The 17,315-nt window shown below is 48.4% G+C and overlaps 1 protein-coding gene across 2 annotated transcripts in view; it reads right to left on the bottom strand.

The window, feature by feature from the left end:
* The window catches only part of SLC7A1 (solute carrier family 7 member 1), a 77,026-nt gene that overhangs the window by 26,915 nt on the left and 32,796 nt on the right, over positions 1 to 17,315 (bottom strand). For both annotated transcript variants that reach the window (XM_086714415.1, XM_086714423.1), the window contains exon 2: positions 11,871 to 11,970. The gene's annotated coding sequence lies outside the window, so the exon portion shown is untranslated. The remainder of the gene's footprint in view (positions 1 to 11,870; positions 11,971 to 17,315) is intronic.

Below are 17,315 nucleotides of genomic sequence, written 5' to 3'. Positions count from 1 at the left end.
AGGGTCTCCAGTTAGTTTCTACTTTCCAGGGTAGCTGAAAATGAGATACCCACCATGTCCTGGGTTTATTTTTAAGAAATATCCTTCCTATCTTCTTAGAAGTAGCATAATATTACATTCTCCAAGTGGCATCATCTGTCAGGATTTTGTACACATTATGCCAGCACTTACGTTCGTGCTGAGACCCGAAAGCTCGCCATCCAACCAACAGTGAGATTAAATAATACTTATCTGTACAAAACGAATCTAGCCATTCAACTCCCTGCAATGGGGGTTGTCATGGCCTTCCTGCTGTGGGGGCTTGGACAGAAAGCTGCCACAGTGCTTGGAAAGCATTACCTGAAAATTAGGCTATCCTTCCTTGCGGGGAGGAATCTGCACAATGGTCAACACCTACACTTTTATTTGAGGTTTTGACAGAAATCTTGCAACAGCGAGAGTCTCAGATCTGTCTTACCCCCTGCTCACTTGTTACTAAAGAGCACTTACCTCAGGTGGTATATCCCCTAATAAAAGCAAAGAAAATGTGTCTCTTTCCCATGGAAATTCTCACTCCAAGTTGTATTCTAGTAATCACTGTGTAGCAATAGGAGTAAAATGATCCAGTGGGTCAGGATTGTGGACATAAACACTGTTTTGAAGAGGTCCGATAAAGGTGGGCAGATGGGAATGTATGCCTTTTTTCAGTCTCAAACTTAATTAAGGCTTGAGGCAGGGAGGGAAGGGATAAGATACAGGCCTTTATACTAAGTTCGTAAACGCCATCCTTTGAAGAAAATCTTAGCGCTGAAATCTTTACTAGGTTAATGCTTTCACTGCCCCTTTTCAGTGGTCTTCAGAATGGCCCGGGCCCCAGATGATCTGCTTCCCCCACCCCCACCCCACCGCCAGGGGGAGCCATCCAGAGTGAAATCTACCACTCCCACACCACCTACACACACTGGGGTCTGCCTCCAAAGCAGGCTAGAGGCAGCAGGTCCTTGCCAGGTGCTGGCCTTGTGGGGCACCACTAACGGGTGGGCACACAGAGCCCATTAAGTGGCTTCAGCTTCCCTAAAGCGTGAGCAGCTGGCCCATCACGCGGTGGGGGGTGTGGCTGCCCCAAGGCACCTGGAGGGCCACAGAGGGCCTGCAAGTCCAACATGGAAGGGAATGGACTGCTCACAACCATGACCTGCAACCAGGCAGCAGAAGAGGTCCAAGAAAAGAGCGTTCTGGGACGCGGGCTGTGGTGGGAGAAGACGAGACTCCCAGGGAGGAAAACAACCTGCTTTGGAGGAAGTACTCTTGCTCTCAACATCGGATCCGCATCCCCCAGACGTTAGGAGACCCAGAAACAAGAAGTTAAATTAAAACAAAACAAAACAAAACAAAACAAAACAAAACAAAACAAAACGAAACAAAATCAGAGTGTAAACAGGACCAGCAGACCACTAAGGATGGAGATGTGAAGAAGCACGCATGAAGCCATGAAAGGAGGTGCAAATGACAGAACCGAACCGGAAGTATGGGGCCGGGTGGTGGGTCAAGAGCGATGCAGCAAGCAGGCGACGGTCAGGGTTTGCCCTAGGGGCTGACTCACAACCACACGTCCTCCTGGGGGAAGTGGGAGTCCATCAGCCTGCGGTGAGAGATGACGTCAGAACCTGGACTCTTCCAAAGCCCCCAGGCAAACAAGGGACATGCTGGGGATCTAACTAAATTCCGCCAAAGATCACTGATCTCACACTGTTTTGATGCCCTGTGCTCGACCCAGTCAGGGTTTATGGAAATGCAGAAAGCCATAGTCCTACCCCAGGAAGCAGAGTGTGGGGGCGGGTAGAAATGAGCACACACGACGGCTCCGGGAGCTGGGCCCACAGGGTGACGGGACTCCAGAGGAGGTAGAGATGTATCTCAAAGGCCACTTCAGGTTTCCCCTGCTATCCGTTCCTATGGAATCTTTCGTAAGTGAAATGGGTTAAAGCAAAGAAACAATAACCATTAATCTTTACGGAACAATTTTTGAGCATTCCCACACCCAGAAGAATCACCTCTGTTAGGCTTTTCTGACACCCTAGCTAGGACACATCTTGCTAACGGATGCACAAAGTAGGTCGAGATAAAGCAGAGATGCTCACAGACACAGTTCAGAGCTCTGGTGAGGCTTGATGCAGGGGACAATTCCTGGGGAAAGAGCGTGGCTCTGGGGGCACTCTGGATCTGAGCAGCCTCTGTAACAGCTCGCTGCAAAACAAATGCTGAATGCTGTTCTGGCTTTTCGCCTTCTTTTGTATAAGCAAAAATCTTCCGATTACTTACGGTTAACAAAAACCAGGGAGGTCCTCGTAACGGCGAAGCATATGCACAATGCAAACCTTCAAAGAGTGTGGGACACCTGTGCTTTCACGGGAAAAGAGGTGTGGTCTCATCAAGCAAGGACAGAGGCATAAAGTCCACAGGTCCACCTACGAGTGTGCTTGCTTCCATCAGAAGCTCAGTCAGAAAGATGCTTTATGCTTTTCTATCACAACCCACAACCCACAGCTAATGTGGCTTCTCACTGGCACGGGCGGGCACAAGATCCAAGGTGATCGCCAAACCTCACGGTGCCCAACAGTCCTCCAGACCTTGGTGACTTTAACACCTTGGCCATCTCAGAAAAAGCCCCAGCAGCCCTGCCACCCATGGTCTACCTCCTTCTACTGATGCAACAGGGCTAAATGCAGAAAGCTGACAGAGGCCCCGTCAACAGCAACGTACACAGCCCGACACACGGCCATAAGCTCTAAGTCTGCGGAGCGGAGCTGCTGGACAGAGGGGTGGCAGGGGGGCAGGAAGGCAGAGGTTCTGCCTCAGTGCCGACTTCCGGGCAACAGGGGGACAGGCCCAGGAGGAGGAGGCCACGGGGACCCCGCTCAGGTGCACGCCGATCCGGGCAGGGCAGCTTCCAGGCACAGGGCGGGAGGCAGCCAGGGAACAGCACACTACTCAAGGAGCTTCCAGTGCAGAAACGGCAAAGAACAAGGCAAACGAGGACGGAGAGACTGACCGTGAGCACAGCACCAGCCTCGCAGCCCGCCAGGAAGCCCTAAGGAGCGGGGAACCTGGCTCCACGGTGGCCATAAGTGGTGTCACCACCCCACGAGCTCGCACCTCGCAGAGGACCAAGCAGATAACCCCTGGGGCTGAGAGTGGACAATGCTGTTAATCAAAGAACTAAAACAAGATCTGTCAAGTACAAATCTGTTGCTGAAATGGTGTGCAGGCAGAGAAGTGTTTTCGATAGCTTTAATGTCCTGGGAAGACATCAAGCAAACATCAAGCAAGTATATTATTATGTATATTATCCCAGTGAGTATGTTGGGGGGGAGAGGTGTATGTGTAAAGTACCAAATTACTGAGATCACCTTTCAGATTATGGGTTGTTTTCTTCTTTTCTGTATTTGCCATACTATCTGTAATGAGACGTGTTACTTTTTAAAGCAGAAAATAACAGTAGTAATAACGACTAACGTTTGGGGCACTGGCCAAGCGAAAGGTCCCTTCCATAAATTCACGTATTTCACCTTCACACCACTTTATCTGGCCAGCAATACTCTGCATTCCAGAAAAAAGGGAACCCAGCATTACCAGACTCAGGAATTCTCAACCCTGGCTGCACAGGAGGATCACGTGGGGAGGTTTTTTAAATAAACGACGCCGCCTGGCCTACCACAGATCAAGTCACTTCTGTCACATTCCCCCAGGTAACTGGCCCAAGGGCACGTAGTCAGCGAAAGATGGAGCCGGGGCTCGAATCCGAGTCTTTCTGCCCCAAAGCCCCGCACTGTCCTCTGAAGCGGGCTCTCCGGGTGTAGGGGAGGGGCGCGGAGGGCGTGGCGAGGTTGTAGACAAGTGGGGACAGATGGCCCAGCTGACTGGCGGACAGGAGAGCCCCCGATGTGTCCCACCTGAAGGGCCGCATCCTAACCCGCCTCCGTCCCCCAGCACCCAGGAGGCGTCATGACGTGCAGAGCACCCACAGGGGACACGCGGGAAGCTTCGGCTGACTTCAATGGTAAGAAACTGACAGGAAACTTCATCGTAGGTAATCACCACCATAACTATCAATAGCTTATGAGGGTCTCTCAATCAAAGGAGATTTTGTTGGCTGAAGAGTTCATGGTTTCACTTGCTAAAGAGCACCTTTCTGTTTCTCTAAATGAATATAAATGTAAAAAGCTGCCAGTTGGGTTAAAATCCACCCTAAGCAGCACAGTCTTGTCTACTAAGATTTGAAACAGTTCCCGTTTTCTTCACAGATACTTTCTGCTGTGCGGTGTATTCTATCTCCCACCTCCCTTCTCGCCCCAGCTGAGGACAGCTTTCCCACTCCACTGGGGGACAGCTTGAGTACCCGTGACACCCTCTGCCGAGGGTTTTCTGAGGTCCAAATTCATATCTTTAAGTCAGGACTTGGGGTCTCTGTTTCCACATCTAAAGATGAGGCAGTACTGCTGTCCTACTGTCGCAGGGTGCTAATGAGGGTCAAATGAGATGATGCATTAGGGAACACACTGGAAGGCCAAATTCGTTCTTCAAATGCCAAGAGCTCCTGTTTTTGCCACGCTGGTAGGCACTAATTCCTCATATTTCTAATCTTTCTTCAACATCTCGGTTTGTCAGCTGTCTCTGCCTCCGAAAGCAGAAGCAGACAACCCTATCAGTGAAGGGCTCCCGTCACGACAGCTGTTGTGGTCCCTCTTGAGCGGAGGCTGTGCCACAGATGCTGTTGTCTTCTTCACTAGGCTCAAATCTTTTCAACATTGTCCACTCAACTTGAAGAAGGACATAAAAAACAAGAAGCCAATGGGAGGATTGTTAGGGACATTTTCACAAAACCCAGATACGATCTAGAAATGCTCCTTCTTAAGCCAGCAGGATGTGATTAGACAGTATTTGGGTCTCTGGACAGTGTTTCCATCACTCAGGAAGGTTGTGCTGTATCAGGAGAGATGCCCTGACCCTGTGTACAGAACTGCGTTACAACAAAAACGTGTTCTCTCGGGAGGTCAGAGCTTCTTTGCCACATGCCTTTAATCACACTTACTTCTGTAGTATGTAACGAAAGTGTTCTGGATCTGCAATCTGAAGCCAGGTGACCTACAAACTCTGTGGGCAGGTCCAGGGGGAGACCTGCCATTGCCTGTCTAGTACAGTGTTGATTAACCAGAACTAAACAGGAGCCTGGTCCTAAGGAGTAGATTTCCTTTGGACCTCTAATTTCATTTGGCTCTCGAATGGAGAAGAAATATCTTAAAGAATGTTCCCCTGAGATTAGAATTCAGACTTACTACCACAACATTGCCTCTTTAATTCTCTAGGCCTCTAGAGAATTATCCTGAAAGACAAGAGAATTATCCTGAAAGACAAGAGTTTTCCATGGCTCTTTCCAGAAGCATCCTCTGTTTCCAAAAGCACAAGGAAAACTGGCATCTGGAACCACCACAAGGCAGAGGATTCTACGCAAAACTCATCTTTCGCCGCATGTTCACACAGACCAATAGTTTTCCATTTACTAATGCATTCACCCGACAAAGCCAGGCAGTTCACTGATTTAGACCCCAAGCTCCTGTAATTTCCGCCCTCCCCCATCTTCCCATGGTCACAAGCAATTGTGTGAAAATAACCTGGAATTTCTAGAAAACGCACTGGTTCCAAAATAGACAAAGAAGCTGTGAAAAACCAGGTCCGGCTCCCTGAACTGAGCTGGAGAGCAGCCGCACAGGGGACTGCGGTCCGCTGGAAGCAACCAACATTCTACACCAGCTCCTCAAAAGACACATACGCACGAGTTCATTTAATCCGCATCAGAGACCATCAATAGCAATTGTTACTCCTCTCATGAGAGTAAGAGTGGAGTTCAGGCGGCAGGTCCTGTTGCCCAGTCACCTAACCTGCATGCGGTAGAGCCAGGATTTGGCCTAGGTCACCAGATTCCAGAAGCCCTACTCTATGCCAGCTGCCAAACGGATTCCACTTTGACCGGGCCTATTCCCCCCTGCTGTCGACGATTCTTCATGTGTCACCTGGTCCTACAAATAAAAGATTCACAAGAGTTAAGGGACACCCTCTTCCTGAATGATAATTCCTCTGCAAAAATTAAGTCAGTTATTCACATGGTGGAGTGAATCAACGGACTCCACCCATTGGCCAAGACCCACCAGCTTCGAGTCAATAAGGAGCTTTATCTAAGGAAAAGTGAGTAATTTGGGTTGCAGGGCCCAACCAGGGCTTCAGGCAGCATTCCGGAAAGCACACAGACAGCAAGGCTTAGAAAAGTATGAAAGGAAACAACCAGCCAAAGAAGATGGATTAAGCTTATGCTGGAGATATTACATCCTGATAAAAGTGGAGAGAAAGTGTCAAAAAAAAAACCCCACAAAAACCCATGTATAGCATCCCTGAGAAATAATAACATACTGAATATGAGTTTTTATAAAGAATGGTCTAGAAAGAAAACTGAAATAGGTGTTTCTCAACAGGGGACTTAGGGCATTTTTTTAGATTCTGCATTTTGACAATTTTCTCTAGAAGTGTGGTACTGCTTCTGAGTTAAGGAGAAGGAAATATTCTAATAAAACCAACAAACAAATAAGTGGAAAAAAAGGAAGGCATAAGGTCCAAAGACAAGTTGAACCATGTCAGGAGTCTATCTGGAGATGTGGACAATTGAGTACATGGGGTTTCATTACGCTTTCTCTCTACATTTGTGCACATTTGGAAATTTTCAGAAGTGAATGTGAAAAGAAAGGAATTCATCCAGGGCTGACCCAGAAAACAAAGAGGAAATTCTTCAACAACCTGTATCAGGGCCAGGATAGCCCCTCAGCACTGTTAGCCATGGCCACATATTAGTTAAATAGTCTTTTATGTAGGATTAAGTTGAAGCATATAAAATCGTCAGTATTCAGCTATGTTTTACATAAAAACAGCCTAGAGCAAAGAATCCGTAATAGGCAGGCCTGGTCTCACCTCTTACCAGTCTCGTTCCTATACAGACTTGCGTCTGTATCATACACGGGGAATTAGACTGAAATCAGAAGAGGTAACACGAGTTCCAAAGAACAGTTCCAAGAAAAAAGGAGTGATTCGTAGGTTATTCAGAAGCTGGCAGCTGCTGAAACAGAGACACTTGTAGGGAAAGAGAGACACTTGTAGGCACGCCTGTGTTTGTGCTACATGCTATGAGGGACACAAGCACAGTGTTGTGGTTCATCTGTCACCACTGGGCGGGCTGTGGCCCCACAAGGGAGGTAAGGCACAGGCCTGCAGAACCGCCGGGACCACACAGGCGAGGCTGGCTGTGCGGAGCAGAGCGGGAGGGCAGGGCAGGACGGTCCATTTACAGGAGTCTTGCACGGCCAGCTGAGGGATTTATACTCAGACCTAAAAATTTTAAGCAGAAGAAGGACATCAAAGAAAAATATTTTCTTGAGAGGCTTGATCTGGTCTTATTGTGAAGGACAGACCAGAGCGGGAAACAGCACCAGGACAGCTCACTGCTCGTGGCTCAGCCTTCTTTCTTTGGGGGACAAATTCAATTATATTTGTCTTCTGAGCATGATATTTTAATTCAACTAATAAAGCACTTTTGAGCAAACAAATGCTATAATCTTTGATATTTACCTGCCGTTTGCTCCCTGTTTTTTCCTCAAAGAGCCCTGAAATACACACGCTCCTCACACCCAAAGTTACCATGGGAATTATCTATGTGGTGTATGTCATGCACAAATAATCCCTAAGCAGGAAATGGCTTCCTATACCCATATCTCACAGGCAGCCAAAATTTCAGGCATTCATCCCCAAAGAAAAGCATGTAAAAGTTGAAAGAAACACCATAGCCTTCTCGTGTCATTTGCCACCTCACGTGTCTTGGGTCCAAACAACTACCTGCCGCGCTTTTCGACCACGAGGTATTTTTTTTTATGTCATATGCTTGGAGGAAACACCCTAGTGCGTGGTGACAGAACAGTCTCAGCAGAGACAGCACAGCAGAGAATGTGCTTCTCGTGGCCTGAAATGACTCTGAGGCACCAGAAGCAAATGGCCGGTGCCACAAGGGTGTGTGCGTACCAGAACGCTGGACCGAACGGTCAAAGCCAGGGGAGGCCTGGCAGAGGGTCAGGCCAAAGTCAGAGGTGGACAAAGCAGCCCGCAAAGTCGGACCAATGTAGTTACTCCCACTGGGCAAGAGAGCTGGACGGCAGCATTAGGTGTGCAGGGGCTCTTTTAGCATGTCAGACCACAGGTTCATCGTCCGTCACAGGCAGTGCCACCTGCTGTTGTTGTAATGCAAGACCCCAGTGCAATACCATAACCGCACTGTCCTACAGAACACTACCCGAATTCAACCCCGGCGCCCGTCAATACGACAGCATCCAATTATCCAGGACCACATTCTCCTTTACAAACAACGCCAGAAAACTGCAGCTGGGTTCCGAAGCGGGTCACAGACAGCAGCAACTGAACCCAACATTCCTGATGTAGAACCACGCACTCTGGGCATCCACCACCCAGCAGGGACAGTGAGGGCAGGAGAATACCCAAATTGGTTAGAAGAATAAATGGACCCTTTAGGGTTGTGATCCTTTAACAGATTTAAAATCATGGATCACCGTGGAAAAAAGAAAGGAGCAAAACAGTTTCCCACAAAAATGGACAGCAGACGGAACCGCTCCTCAAGGAGCAAGGAAAGGCAATCAGTGGTACGCAGCCTCTAAGGTGGCCCCGTGATCCACTCCCAGTATCTCCTGGAGTGTGTGTAGAACTGGGACTTGCTTCCAGTCAACAGAAGATGGCGACGGTGCTGGCCGTCACTCCACGGAGCTTACGTTACAGGAGCTCCATCTTGCTAGCATCCTCCTCGTCAGCGTAATGAACCCGGCGGCCACACCAGGAAAACCCATATGGCAATGAACGTGGCCTCCAGGTCGGCCAGAGAGAGGCCAGGGCCCCGGGTCGTACAATCATGAGGACATAGATCTGCCCAACAACCTGAGGGAGCGTAGAAGCAGATTCTACCCCAGTCATGCTTCCAGATGAGAACCAAACCCTAGTCAACACGTTGACTGCAGCCTCGTGAGCCAGGCCGGGCCCTGACTTCTGACCACAGGAGCAATGGAACAATAGATGTGTGTTGTTTTGGGCCTCTACGTTTGTGGTGATTGTTGTGCAGTGACAGAGTACTCCTCCGTGGCCCCGTCATGAGACAGTGAGTGGGTTTGCATTTGTTCTCTCTTACACCTTCAAGGACTTAAAACCAGAGCCCAACATTTCTCCTCCTCTGTTTCAATGGTGGAGTTAACTTTTCCTGGACCTGAAACTATTTTTTCTTGGTTAAGGATGAACGATTTGAAAGCAATTGCCTCCTCTGGAAGCATGGTATGCACTAAATGACTATTATTTCATTTTTTACAAAATTGCGTATTTGCCCTGTGTCACTCTTCTGGGAGTTACGGGAGCTACAAAGATAAGCAGCGCGCTGTCCCTGTGCTCAGAGTGCGCACTGTCTGGAAAGAAAGACTAAAGCAACCATCTACCCATTCGACAAATATTTACCTTAAGCCTACTATAGGCCTCCCCCGCTTCTAAGTGCTGATGAAACAGGAGGGAACGGAACAAAGCTGTCCGCCCTCTGGGCAGGAAGACATTATGATAAACTGAAGCGCACAAACAAGTATGGCAGAGACCAAAAAGCCTCCAGGGGAAGCACCACCTCTGCCGCCATCTGGCACCTGGTCTGTATCTCTTCACTCAAGAAGGGGCAACCTCATGGTGGTTTCCAGTAGGTCGTGAATTCCCCTGATTTAGTTGCAGTTCAGGACTTGTGCCGGAGGACCTAAGAACCATCGATGGCTTCCCCACACATTCGGTCACAGCATCCTGATCCTGAGAAACAGATCTGATACAGACTTTTCATTCCGATGTGAACACTCAGCACCACGTGCCAAGCCCTGGTATTAGGTAACAGGAAGGGTTTCTAAAATAGTCTGTTAAGATAGCAGAGACACATCTGACGACTGCAGGAAGGGGAGGAAGAATGCAGAATGAATTCACTCTAAGCACTCTTACTAAACAGGCCCCGAAAAGAGGAGGAAAGAAAAGGACACTCAAGGTTCACAATGGCTTCTGGCACCACACAGGATGTTCCCCCCTCCCCGGCCGCACTTCCCTGCCGGCAAGGAACCAGTTTTACTGTCTTTTGGGAAAGTACACCTGGTAACTGTGCACCCTGGTTTCTGACATTTACACAGTTGCAAGGGCCTCATAAACACGCGGTGTACTTCCAGCCGTGAGCCTCCCTATGAACTATGCGGTAGGAGCTTTGGGGAGTCTGGCCCCTCCTTCTTATTTCAAGGTCACTGCTCAGAGACGCCTACCTGTGGCAAAGGCCGCTGGCCATATCCCCCACAAAGTTCCTCTGATGAAGGATGGCATGGCCTGCTGACCCTGATTATGGGTGCATTCTTTTTTTTCAACATTAAAAGAAAAATTTTTTTTAATGTTTATTCATTTGGGGGGGGGAGGGGCAGACAGAGAGGGAGACACAGAACTCAAAGCAGGCTCCAGGCTCCGTGCTGTCAGCACAGAGCCTGAGACAGGGCTTGAACTCACAAACCATGAGATCATGAGCCGAAGTCAGGCGCTTAACTGACTGAGCCACCCAGGCGCCCCTACGTGTGCATTCTTAATACAGCTATTTTTGGAATTAAGAATATGAATGGCCACAAAGGACAGTAAGTATGTGAGAGGGAGGGAGAGAAGTCAGGGCAGGTTCTTTTGTAAACACACACACCTGAAAAAACTGCCTCCTTTTGATGATGCATAAAATAGCAACAATAACAATGAAGTACCCATACTCAGTGAACTTGTTATTTTAATCAAAAGCTAACAGGAGTAATAGCTTTCAAGTATTTTAATAGTAGAACAACCCATCTTTCCCAAACCACATCTGCCAAACCCAAACTTTAGAATCAAATAAAAGTGGAGCCTCTCTTACACAGAGAGATGGGAGCCACTGAGCCCCGCTGGCTAGCCCTGACCTGCCCCCGCCCTCCCTGCCTGGCTCCTTGGCCCCCCTCAGGACTCTGCGGCTCCAAGGCCCAGCCTGAAATGCACTGGCCTATAGTCACTACATATAGCCATACATATGGCACTACTGGCCATAGATCACTACAGCACCTGAACCTAAGAATAAGCTACGGGAGAATCCCTAAGTAAAAGGGGGGAAAGCAGAAGAATAAAGAGATAGAAGCAGGAGGAAAGGCTTGAAAGCAGGAAGGAAACTGGAGCCTGCCCTTGACCCTGAGAAGCACCAAGGCTCCAAGAGTCAAAGGCAGCACCACAGTGCAAACCATCAGTGTCACGGCATTGCACACCAGCACGGACAGGCCAGGGGCCGCTGCCCAGAGCGAGGGCCACCAAGGGCTGCACACCACACAGCAGCCCCGCATCCACACCGGGAGTGAGCGGCGGGCTTCGGCAGATCCTCTCTCCACAGCTGCCCTGATGGACATAGATTTCACCTGGGATGTCGGTCTTTCCCCCCCCCAGTTCCCAAGCCTTGCATTGGGCAGGGTATTGGGAGTTCTGTCTCAAGGAAATGCAGAAATTTAATAAGCCCGCAAAAGTGAAGGGGCACTCGCGTTTTCTGACGAGGGGATGGGCCTGAACTGCTAAGGGCTCTGAAGAGGCAGAGCAGTGATAGATAAGCTTTAAAAGATGATGACGCAGGGTGTAGCTGTCAGTTAATTTATAAAGTCAACAGCCAACTGAAGGTCTAAACGGACAATCCATTCTAGTGCCCAAGAGACCGCCCTGCCAGCGTGCAGATGGGCAGACTGTACCTGGAACAGGATGTGAGGACTTGTCACCTCGTCACCCGAGGATCGCCTGGGTCCTGGAGCAAAGACGTCTCAGGAGGGATGAGATGGGCACTTCCGGCTCCTGGGAAGCAAAGAAGAGACGTTAGGCGCCACCCATCTGGGCCCCAGAACCTCCATGCCTGTGGCTGTGAGGCGAGGGATGATTCTGTTCAGCTCGGAGTCAGAAAAGACACCCGACCTATAACACCAAGCAAAGGTAGGTGGCATCAGAGGCCAGGCAGGTAAGGGTCCCTTCACGGGGACTGAACAGACATATGGTGAAGCACCACTGGGCAGGGGACAAGACAGGAAACTGGACGAGATGTCCTCCGAACCAGAGATCTTACCATGTGACCTCCACCAACGAGGACCAAATCTCAAACAAGCATCACCCAGACAGACTCCCTCCACAGACCTAGGGCACAAAGGTAGATGGGTGGTAGGTGGGAAGGCACAAAGCCGTGTGGGGAGAGAATCCACCTCCCACCCCCACCCCCCACCTCTGACAACTGCACTGAGAACTGAAAGTGGCGGGGGCAGAAAGTCTTATCTGGGTCCCTCAGGAAACAGTCAGACTCCACCTGTGAGTGGCCATCTTGCCAAAGACTCTCTGGACCAGCTGACAGATGGGCACAAACGTACGCCTGCCCTGGAGACTTCAGGATGGGCCAGGGTGCTCTAAATGTAGAACGCGCGCTGTCACCATGAGCCTAGCGGAGTGGCCTACAGTCCCACAAGGAATGGGATCGAGTGGCCGGAGCCCCCCCATCCGAAAGCAAGTTACCTCTGCTGATATAAAGTCCTCTGTCTCCTCAATCCTACCACTTCTACTTTGCACACACTCGCGCGCTCACCCAGGAGCTGGAGAGGTTTAATTAAAGCCTCCTGACGTGATCTGCACTAATGAAACCCAGAGCGGATTATCATTACACCAAAGATGCACATCAAGACGCTAATCAACAGAGTTTTGGAACTTCCACAGCAGCAAACCAGATTTCCGACCACGGAGATCCTACTCTATCCCGACCCACACCTTTTGTACGCTCGTCGTACTCGAGGCTTCGTTCTTTTCCGCTTTCTATTTGCAAAACGTGAAAACCTACAGAAACACGAAAGGAACGTTTACATACCCTTCATCTACATTTACCGACATTTCTCATTTTGCCGTGTTCGTTTTATTTTTATATACACTTTTCTCGTGAACCATTTGATAGTGAGCTATAACAGCTACCGTGACACTTGACCTCTATTTTGGTAACTCCTAAGAACAACATCTCCGGCAAAACTGCAATGCCATTATCACACCGAAGACACTGAACATGCAGTCGATGGCATCTAAAACACGGCCCATAATCAAATGCCCCAAATTGACAGCGTGTTGCTCTTTCTCTATCATATGCCAGGTACCACAAGGGCACTGAGAGGGTCACGGCCCCGCAGGGGAGACTGACCTACAGATGCCTTACTGGGGACAAGGGCACTGAGGTGGTGTGGCTCATATGCGAGTCTCTGTCTTGGCTGAAGAGAAAGTGGTTGGCCCCACCTGAAGACTTGAGGAAAGGCCTTTGCAGTGAAGCCCTAAAGGACAAGTCTAGCCAACATATACACAGCAGGAACTGAACTGTGAAACTAGACAGGCTTGAATGTGGTTGCCAGAATAATACCGTCCCCCCCCCCACCCAACCCCAAACATCCAAATCCCAATTCCAGGAATTGGTGAATATGTTAGGTTACACGGCAAGGACGAATTAAGGTTGCAAGAGGAATAAAGATGCTAATCAGCTGACCTTGAGATGGGAAGATTTTCCTGTGGCGAGCCTGATGTAGTCACGAGGGTCCACCAGGTGGAAGAGGGGGGCGGGAGAGTCAGTGTCAGAGGGATGCAATGTGACAAAGACACCATCAGCCACTGCTGGCTTTGAATGTGTCAGGGGACCAGGAGCCAAGGAAGGCAGGCAGGCTGGGAGGGACAAGGAACTAGACTGTCTCTCAAGAGTCCTCAGAAAGGAACACACCCCTGCCACCACCTTGACTTGAGCCTGGTGAGATGTATTTCGGACTTCTGACCTCCATCCAGAACCGTCAGGCAATAAATGTGTGCTGTTTTAAGCCAATGAAAAAACAAAAACAAAAAAACACAGAGGCTGGAAACAAGGCTGGAAACTATCAAAGTGCTGGGAGATGGGGGCAAATTCATCCAAGTCCTTGTGGCCAAGCCAAGAAAACTACACTTTGTCCTTCCGGGAAGGGAGAGACAGCCAAGTGCCATGATCGGATCTGTATCTTAGGAATAAAACTCTGAAATAAAAGGAGCAGAAGCTAGAAGGAAAATAACTAACAATGCTTGTTGCCAACGATAAAATTTGAGCTTTCAAACAAAAAAACAACAACAAAAAAAAATAGAATTTTGGAAAACTTGCATCCGTCACCAAGAACTCAAAAGATTCCCAAAACTTAAAACAGTTTTCTGATGACACTGGTGATGTTAACAAATGCGATTTTTAGAAAACAATTACATGATGAAATCTGTCAACGTTTGAAGATCTGCATAATTCAGTAAGACAGTATTTCACTGAAACATGGACAAACGACTGATTCAAAGTACAAGCGTAATTTTTGAAAAAAGTACAAAACAAGACACATTTTCAAGTACAAAAAGCCTGTCAATATGGTTTTAGATTCCACCGTAGAACCAACTACCTCCTTTCAAGTTTTTGTGCAGTATCGAAAAAGAACACTCAGGGGCGCCTGGGTGGCTCAGTCAGTTAAGTGTCTCACCTCGGCTCAGGTCATGATATCGAGGTTCATAGGTTCGAGCCCCGCATCGGGCTCTGTGCTGACAGCTCAGAGCCTGGAGCCCGCTTCGGATTCTGTGTCTCCCTCTCTCTCTGCCCCTCCCTTGCTCACACTCTTTCTCTCTCAAAAATAAATAAACATTAAAAAAAAAAAAAAGAACACTCATAATTATCCAAAAAGGCTACTATCCTTTTCCAAGTATCTACCTGAGGCCTATTTTCTTTATATATTTCAGCTAAAACAGACATCAAAACCGACTGATGCATAATTAGACATAACAATCAAGCTGCCTTCTATTAAGCTGAGCATTAAAGAGATTTGTAAATATGAAAAATGACACTACTCCCATTAAATTATTTAGCAACTAGTTATTTTTCATAGAAATGATACGTTAACAGAAAATGGCTTGTTATTTTTAGATGGATTAGTACGTAAATATTTGAAGCTGATCCCAACTCAAATTTGTAAGATGATAAGTGTTGATACATACCACCCACATAAGCAAGAGTTCCTTCGAGTCCTCAATAGTCTGTAAGAGCACAAGGCGGTTCTGGGACCGAACAGCTTGAGAACCACTCCCTTATGGGCTGCCCAATCAAGTGAACACAGCACCAAGCTGGGTGTATGCTCACATCGCACAAGGTCCTCCCCTGCTTCTTTGGGCACGATGAAGCCGCCTAAAGGGGATCCCCACTCTGCTTCCATTCTCCTGTCACGGTATACAAGCAGTGAATGCTCAAGCTGGAAGTCCGGAAGAAAAGCATGCCATACGTTAATCCAGGCTGAACTCATCAGGATTAATGCGGTTGGAATGCATAGCAAATAAACTCATTATAACTGCTTTTCTTTAATCCAAGAATGTTCCAACCGATCATTCTACTCCTACAGATCTGGCGACTCGCTTTTTACCAAGGAAGGAGAATGCTACATACACTTCAGACCTTAAGGATTCAATTTCACTTGTGTCATAAACACAGCAAGCAACATTTCAACACCACCCGACAAGCTTCACTGAAAGGGTGTGGCTATGACACCATGTGGCTCTGGGTAACGGGGGGCACCTGGCACACTGACGGGAAATATGTACGTAAAATAACATGGAAACACCAGCAAACATACTTCCACTGAGTAATTTACACATCAAAGGGAATCAGGTCTTTTCATTAAGTACACTGATGAACCACTAAAAATGCTTTCCCATTCATGAGACACAACCCCCAGCTCTTTGGCAACTTAAGTACCTGCTTTGCCTGTGAATGTGATTTTATCCCATTCATTCCACAAATGTCTTGGGCGCCAGATACAGTTTCAGAAACCAGAGAGGCGGCAGTGACCTTTATTGGACCAAAATCTCTGACTTCTTAAAGTCTATCACTGGAAATACCTCTTTGAAAACTAAGGATGGACGAAATATTCACTGGAGGAAGAACGCTTCTGGTTTCCTAAAGCAACTGCATGAAATTACCAGAAGTAAGATGAGCCCCAACTACACACGGGAAGGTCAGATGCTATGGTTACTGTAAGGAACAAAGCTACAGACAGCACAGTTCAAGGCGATCGGGGGATTTCTGTTAAGTCCACGGACTCTCGCCGGGAACGCTGGCAAGAACGGAGCTCCTCTGGGAAGGCCCAGCAACCTATGGGACGCCCAAGGCAGTTCCCCAGCGGATGTGTGGGCTGTCAGAATCCTGAAAGGGGAGCATCTGTGGTTGAAAAAAGCAAATCATAATGAATTGTTTTCTTTGGCATGAATAGTTTTCAAATTTCAGCATAAGATTTATGTCGGTTAAAAGGGAGCACAGGCTAAGAGGCTGAGTAGTTAAACGGAAACCACTTTTCTGCTCCAGGAAAGACGGGGAGGATGGAACCAAAGCCCCAAGTACAGGAAGGAGCCTGCAGTGTCCCCAGAACAAGCAGGGCAGGCTTCCGGGCATCACCAAAGGATCCAGAACTGAGCTCAGAGGCTCTCATACTTTCGTCTCCTGGTCCCTGGGGAGCCTGCTGCGTGGGCACCGTAGGAACCGCATCCAGAACAGTCCGGACTGTCCCAGCTGCACCTGCAACCCGCTGAGAGAACCACAGGAATATGGGAGTGATCCCTTCTCTCCTTCGGCCTCCCAGCCTTAACCCCGCACTTTAGATCTACCCAGAAATGATCAGACCCTTATTAACTGAAACAACATACCCTCAAGGGGCAGATCTGGAGGGTACCAGCATCCAAAATACTATGTTCTCCTATGTTTCCACTGGACCCACACTTCCTGACTTCCACAGCTCCACGGGAGCACAACAACACACTGGCTTACCAGCTCCTCAACGGTAGGGGGGTGTCTTCTACCCGTGACCATGGGCTTTACAGCTGCTACTCAGCAGCTCCCCAGGAAAACTCGCAGAATAGATTCCAGCGTCCATCTCAGAATGTGAGTAACTCACCTCTTTTTCCAATTTCCAACGTCCGTCCTAATCCCGCCTGTATTTGGGACCTATACCAGTTTCTGTCTACTCCCTGAGACGGCAATAACATTTAAGCATAAATGCTGTTCGAAAGACCGCACACTCTGGTTCTACAAAACTTACTGGGGGAAAAAATGACAAACTCTAAAGGAAACATGGTCAAGGAAATAAGAGCAA

The sequence above is a fragment of the Puma concolor genome, chromosome A1, assembly GCF_028749965.1.
Source record: "Puma concolor isolate L17-30 chromosome A1, mPumCon1.1.hap2, whole genome shotgun sequence".
NCBI classification, from domain to species: domain Eukaryota; kingdom Metazoa; phylum Chordata; class Mammalia; order Carnivora; family Felidae; genus Puma; species Puma concolor.
The sequence above is the reverse complement of the archived record's forward strand: the minus strand, read 5'-3'. Positions and strand labels throughout refer to the sequence as shown.